The sequence below is a fragment of the Odocoileus virginianus genome, chromosome 23 (genome assembly GCF_023699985.2).
Source record: "Odocoileus virginianus isolate 20LAN1187 ecotype Illinois chromosome 23, Ovbor_1.2, whole genome shotgun sequence".
Taxonomy (NCBI): domain Eukaryota; kingdom Metazoa; phylum Chordata; class Mammalia; order Artiodactyla; family Cervidae; genus Odocoileus; species Odocoileus virginianus.
The window spans coordinates 36,665,292-36,672,779 of record NC_069696.1 but is presented as its reverse complement, the minus strand read 5'-3'; the positions used below and the strand labels follow the sequence as shown (position 1 = coordinate 36,672,779).

At 37.2% G+C, this 7,488-nt stretch overlaps 1 long non-coding RNA gene across 2 annotated transcripts in view; it reads left to right on the top strand.

The window, feature by feature from the left end:
* Positions 1 to 3,358: 3,358 nt before the first annotated feature.
* Positions 3,359 to 7,488, top strand: part of LOC139030624 (uncharacterized) — a 49,161-nt gene continuing 45,031 nt past the window's right edge. For both annotated transcript variants that reach the window (XR_011483016.1, XR_011483015.1), the window contains exon 1: positions 3,359 to 4,460. This is a non-coding gene — a long non-coding RNA (uncharacterized lncRNA). The remainder of the gene's footprint in view (positions 4,461 to 7,488) is intronic.

Sequence of the window (7,488 nt, the reverse complement as noted above, 5' to 3'; positions counted from 1 at the left end):
TTCGTGGCAAAAAGATGGGGAAACAATGGAAACAGTGACAGACTGTATTTTCTTGGGCTCCGAAATCACTGCAGATGGTGACTGCAGCCATGAAATTAAGACACTTGCTCCTTGGAAGAAAAGCTATGACCAACCTAGACAGCATATTAAAAAGCAAAGACACTGCTTTGCCAACGAAGGTCTGTCTAGTCAAGCTATGGTTTTTCTGGTAGTCATGTATGGATGTGAGAGTTGGACCATGAAGGAAGCTGATCACTGAAGAATTAATGCTTTCAAACTGTGGTGTTGGAGAAGATTCTTGAGAGTCCCTTGGACAGCAAGGAGATCAAACCAGTCAATCCTAAAGGAAATCAGTCCTGAATATTCATTGGAAGGACTGATGCTGAGGCTGAAAATCCAATACTTTGGCCACCTGATGTGAAGAACTGAATAATTGGAAAAGACTCTGATTCTGGGAAAGATTGAAAGCAGGAAGAAAAGGGGACGGCAGAGGATGAGATGGTTGGATGTCATCACCGACTCGATGGATATGAGTTTGAGCAAGTTCTGGGAACTGGTGATGAATAGGGAGTCCTGGCATGCTGCTGTCCATGGGGTCGCAGAGTCGGACACGACTGAGAGGCTGAATTGAACTAAACTGATACTTATAGGCTATTAAGTGTATGACCATATTATGTCTAAAAAAATGTGCATACCTCAGTTTAAAAATACCTCTAATTTTAATTCCTTTGCTATTTGCATTACATCTACAGTTACTTCCTTCACTGAAGTCTTAAACCTCTGAAAGTCATCCATGAGGGCTGGAATTACTTGCCTCCAAACTCCTATCAATATTGATATTTTGCCCTCTTTCCATGAATCACAAATATTCTTCCTGGCATATAGAATGGAGCTCATTATCCAAAAGCTCTGCTGGAAATGTACAGCCAGATTAATGTTTTCATGTCTGCTAACATAACAGCCATTCTACAACCCATGGATCACAGAGTAATTTCAATTTTCCAAATTTATTATTTAAGAAGCACATTTTGTGAGGCTATAACTTACCGTAGATGGTTATTCCTCTGATTGAATCTGGGCAAAGTAAATTGAAAACCTTCTGGAAAATATTCACTATCCTAGATTCTAGAATTAGAAGTGGAGCCTAAAGACGTGGCTGAATGCTACAACTTGTGACAAAACTCCAATGGATGAGGAGTTGTTTCTTATGAATGAAGAAAGTGGTTTCTTGAGATAGAATCTTTCCTGGTGAAGATGATGTGAAGACCATTGAAATGACAACAAAGAATTTAGAACAGTACATATATTTAGTTAATAAAGCAGTGGCAGGGTTTGAGAGAATTGACTTCAATTTTGAAAGCATTTCTACTGTGAGTAAAATGTCATCTAACAGCATTGTATGCTATAGAGAAATTGCTCATAAAAGGAAGAGTCAATCAATGTGGCAAACTTCATTGTTGTCTTGTTTTAAGAAATTGTCACAGCTACTACCCTGATCAGTCAGCAACCATCATCACACTTGGCCAAGCCCCTCCACTTGTCCAAATGTGACTATGACTTCCTGAAGACTCGGATGATGGTTGGCATTTTTTAGCAATAAAGTATTTTTAAATTAAGGTATGTCCATTGTTTTTAAAGACAACATGTGCACTTAAGAGTATACAATATAGTGTAAAGATAACTTTTATATACACTGGGAAACCAAAAAAAAAAAAAATCATGGATTCGCTTTATTGCAACTTTTTAGTTCAGTGGTCTGCAACTGCATTCACAATATCTTTGAGGTATACCTGTATCTGAAAGAAACAGTTGTCATCTGCAAGAGGTAGCTGCACTCCCATGTTCATTGCAGCATTGCTCACAGTAGCCAAGATATGGAAACAAACTACATGTCTGTAACAGATGAATGGATAAAGATGTGATTTATCACACACACACATACACACACACACATACATATAGTGAAGAAGAAAGGAGACTCTGCTATTTGAAAAAATAGGAATGAATCCAGAGGACATAATGCTAAGTGGAATTAGCCAACGAAAGACAAAAACTGTGTGATCCTGCTTATTTGTGGAATCAATTTTTTTTTAAGTTGATTCATATAAATAGAACAGAATGATGTTTACCAGGGCCAGAGAGTTGAGGGGAAAGGTGGATGTGGGAAGATGGGAAATGCTAGTCAAAGGATTCATTTGTCAGAAGCATAAGTTCTGGGGAGCTAATGTACCACATGGTGATTGTAGTAAATATTACTTTGTTGTGTGTTTGAAATTTGCCATGAGGAGACCTTAAGTATTTTTACCACACACACAGACATACACACACACAGATAGCTATATGAGTGGATGGATGTATTAGATAAACTGATTGTGGTGATCATTTCACAAAGTATATATGTATGTCAAATCATCATGTTGTACTTTAAATGTGAGCAATTTTATTTATCTATTATTCCTCAATAAAGCTGAAAAATAGAAGAAGACTTGATTAAGATATGTGAATATGTACCTAAGATAATTATTTTGCTCATGTATTTTTAATATTTGTATAATCAACAAATTTTTATTTTTTGGTCTAACATATACAGATAGGTCTTATTTTTTATTTCTTAGAATATTATTTTGAAAATAGTTTGGAATTAAATTTTTTTCATAGATCCACCAAAATAATATAATTTGTTGATCAATACACATTAATTTCAAAAATCTTGGAAGTATCCATAAATTATTTTTCACACCTCCTTTTAATCTCAAAATGGTACTGTTTGGAAGATGATACACGTGGTGAACCTCCCTACTCACAGATTCGTGCTCTGTGACTCTGTCTAACTGGTCCTCCACTCTATCTGACTCAGGATAAAGCACCATAAATAGCACACTGACACATCGCAGCACAAGTTATTTAAAGAAGGTGTCTCATGAAGGAGCTGGGAGGGTGAGAAAGGAAGAAGAGAGAGCAGGCGCAGGCACTATTGCAATCAGAGCTTAAAGAATTTTAAGATCTCCTCTTCCCCAGATCATTCTTCGTCCACCAACAACATGCTAAGCTAAATCAGAATATACCCTGGGATTTCCCTGGTGGCCCAGTGGTTAGGACTATGTGCTTTCACTTCGGATGTTTGATCTCTGGTCAGGGAACTAGGATTACATGAGCCACATGGCCAAAAAAATGAGAGTATACCCCCACTTTCCATTATATCTGTGAATATTATCTTTCCTCAACTTTATTAAAAATCATTTTTCACTTTTGAAATTTTACCGTATCTATTAGGATCCACAAGAGACTCATAGTGTATTGTTAAAATTATGGCCCATTGTGGTGACCTGACAAACAGGGGATGAAGTCACAGTGGTCACATTGCCCTGGTGGCATCCTGGTTTTTCCTTAAGGAGACATCCTGGTTTTCCCTGCTGGTGCCAGTTTCTCAAGACTACAAGACCACCCGACCATGAGACCCCTCCGACTATGTGATCACAAGACCCCAGCTGCAAACTAAAGATAAGCTAAGGGTCCCTTCCTTCAGGGCACAATTTCCCATCAATAGGGTATAAGAAAGATTGGCTGTAAAAGGGGGAGCACTGATTTCTCTCTAAAGCTACTCACTTTTTATCTTCCTGTAGTAAATCTTTCTCTGCCTGACTGCCCGGCTTGCTCTCTTTTTCTCGTGCTCGCTTTACAATGTCTTGTGATTCTTACAAAGTAATTGTCATCAAACACATTAGGATAAGCAGAGTAAGTGTCCTATAGGGTAGTGCACCAATGGGAGTATCTAACATTTTACTAGGAAGGCTATAATCTAGAAGTTGGCACTATAAACTTGAGTTCTCTGCTTCTGAAAGCCCAGCATCTTTACAAATTATCATAGTGAGTTTTAAAATTTTATTTTTATTAGTGTAATTAGTGATATTCAAGAAAAGTGGATTGGCTGAAGTATTTTAGGAATGTTCCCATGCTTTCATGAACAGAGCTCTGGAAGCCTGTGGACCTAAAGGTCAGCATCCAAATCTTGATCCATAAACAACCTGCATCCAGCCATCAGCTCAGAGGATCTGGGGTCTGTGAGCCTGACTCTTATCCTGATTAACTGAAAGAACTTGTTGGCTAGGTGTGCTCTGATTATCTAAAGTGACAGAGAGTATATTGAATTTATAGAGCAGGGCTTCACAGACATGCTTTCACTGTAACCTTGTAGGGAGAGTGCATGTGAGTGGCTGACCCTCACCCACCTGTAACTATGTGAGATTCAGTCAAAAGGACCTCATAGTTGAGTATGACCTGTCCCTCCATTTGCTTCTTAATTTTTTCAGGTTTCTAAGATCTGGACCAGTGGGTCTCAAAGTGCGGTCCTCAGGCTAGCAGTACCAGCTTCATCTAGGAACTTGTTAGAAGTACGAATTCTCAAGACCCAGCTTGGATCTGCTAAATCAGAAGCTCTGGAGCTGTTTTTACTTTTTCAGGTGATCCTCATGCCTGAATGTTTGAAAAGCACTGGACCAGATTGCATTTTGCCATCTATCTATCTTTTCTTGGTTGCTCTCATTTTTACTTCATTTACTGCACCAGTTGGGCCTTATCTGAGATTCTTCACACTGCTCCTTCTCTCTTAACATCTTGTGTTGTTCAAGATTCTCCATAAATCAAGACCCATAGGCAACTTTTACTCAGAATTTCTTACTAATCAAGGTTCCTTCATACCCCTTGTATTTAGTTGATTTTAGGAACAATAGTTTCAGAATTTCATATTCCTCTGTGAAGCAGCAACAACAGTGTAGTGATTACCAAGCTCTGTTCTTTGGAAGCCAAGGTATTTCTCTGAATCTCCTGAGGAAACACCTGGAAAGTTGAGGGAGGAAGAATAAGGCTTCTTATTATTGTCTTTTTTGAAGCCAACATTGTTGAGTACCTATTATGAGCCAGGTATAGTTCTGGTCCCTTCACATGCTAATGCATTCATTTAGGTCGGATTCTGCTCAGCTTTTCCATCATAGAAGCTGTTGCTTAGTCGCATTGGACTCATTGTGACACTATTGACTGTAGCCCACCAGGTTTTCTGTCCATGGATTTCCCAGGCAAGAATATTGGAGTGGGTTGCCATTTCCTTCTCCAGGGGATCTTCCTGACCCAGGGATCAAACTCACATCTCCTGCATTGGCAGGCAGATTCCTTACCACTGAGCCACCAGGGAAGCCCCAGAAAAGAGGGTATTCTCAAGTATTTTATTTACTGGGTTGCAGTGCAAGGGTTTTTTTTTTTTTTCTTTTTTTAAGGATGCTAAAGACAAGACAAGCTGCACCCTTTACTTACTGAGCTCCTAGTATCCAGGCATTTTCTCTAGTCCTGGAATACACACCTTCTTTCTTATCCCAGGCTTTCACATGGTCTTCCCTCTTCCTGAAGCTTTTCCCTGAAACAACCATAGTAGGCTATCTAGCATCCTTTAGTTTTCTACTTAAATGTTATCTCTTTTAAGAGAAACTAAGCCATCTGATCTGTTTTAGTTATTTCCCCTCTTTTTTTCTTTTATAAAGCAGTCTTAGTTTTATCTTTATAGCATTTAATGCAATTTATTATAATACAGTTTCCTTATTCAATTTTTGTAGTCTGTTTCCCACTGGATTGTAAGCTTGGCAAGGGCTGAAATCTTATCTATCTCGTTCTTTTTGTCTAATGAGCACTTACTAGTGTTTGGCACAATGTTGTGCTTAATAAATATATGGTAATTAAATGACCAATGAGTATAATGAGGCAACTTGAGTTCTCATTCAGGCTCTTTCTTTAACTAAAAGTTTCATCCTTAAATGAAGGTTGTATGAGATGCTGTATGAAATGATTTTGCTTCAGCATCACATGGTTCAAATTTAACTTTTAATTTTGTACTTGTCTGCTTATGCTTTTGGTGGGCAGGTGTTTTGTATCCTTCCTTAATTGCTCATTGTTTAAGGGAAAGCATTTAAGTTAATTTCTCGAGTGAACAAGAATAAAGGTGTTAAAATACAAAATTGAGCTCACACTTAAAAATTTCCTGAGCAGACAGAACCAGTTAAGCCACATAAGCAAAAACCTAGTATAGCTTCTTCTGCAGAGTAAGCGAAACTTAACTTGGATTGTAAATGCCCTTGAAAATCATAAACTAAACCTAAATTGATCTAAATTGTTTTATGTTGCCTAAAATGGCATATGAAGATCACTTTTAACAAATCCCTTGTCATTTGGAAAAACCCCACTACTATAACCAGTGATTATAAAGATTAAATAGTTTTTGTGTTTTCAATATATAAGCCATCCTATAACATGTCTCTGTGCTTAATGCCACCGTTCACTTGAAAACTCCCAGTTTTAAAACTATTCTTCTATGCACAATAAACTCTTACTGGATACAGCTTTTTTGATTTGGTTTTATTTTTAACAGTTTCTGGATTTTGACATGGGCTGCCTGAAAACTTTAAATTGGACTAGCCATAAGAATTGGAATCTGGACCTCATCCCATCATGCTACACAGACATTAACTGTAGAGAGAAATTTAGAAAAACTTTGATCTGGGTCAAAGAAAAGGAGTATGGAAACAATGTGCATTTACATTTTTCAATGTATTAGGATTTATTTATAAAATCATTATATTTATTAATTGAATTTTAAAATGAGTAGAGGATCTGAATAGAGATTTTTCCAAAGGATACACACAAATGGCCAACAAGTACATGAAAAGGTGCTCAGCATCGCTAATCATTGGGGATTTCTCTGTTGCAAGTCAAAATGACAGTGAGATATCTATCACTTCATGTCTATTAGAATGGCTATCATCAAGAAGACCAAAGATGACAAGTGTTGGCAAGGATAGAGGGAAAAGGGAACCACTGTGCCGTGTCGGTGGGAATGTATAGGGTATAGTCCCTATAGAAACAGTATGGAGGTTTCTCAAAAATGAAAAAATAGAACTACAACATCATCCAGTAACCTGACTTTTGGCTATATACTCAAAGGTAATGAAAACAGAATATCAAAGAGATACCTGCACTTGCATGTTCATTGCAGCATTATTCACAATAGCCAAAGTATGGAAATTACTTGTGTCCAACAGATGAATGTATAAAGAAGATATTTACATGGAACATTATTCAGCTAGGAGGAAGAAGAAAATCCTCCCATTTGCAACAACTTGGATGAAACTTGGCAATATTATATTAAGTGAAACATGAAAGACAGAGGAAAGACACATTTGGCATGGTATCACTTATATGCAAAATCTAAACCAAAAAAAAGTTAGATTCATAGAAACAGAGTAGATAATTGTTTACCAGGGACTGGGAGGAGGAGGAATAGGGAAAATTTGAGAAAAACACAAACTTTCAGCTATAAATAAGATAGAAGATCTTATAAATAAGGTAGAAGATCTTATAAATAAGAATAAGATAGAAGATCTAATGTAAAACATGGTGACTATGTTGATAACTCTATATTAAATAGTAATTGAAATTGTATTATAT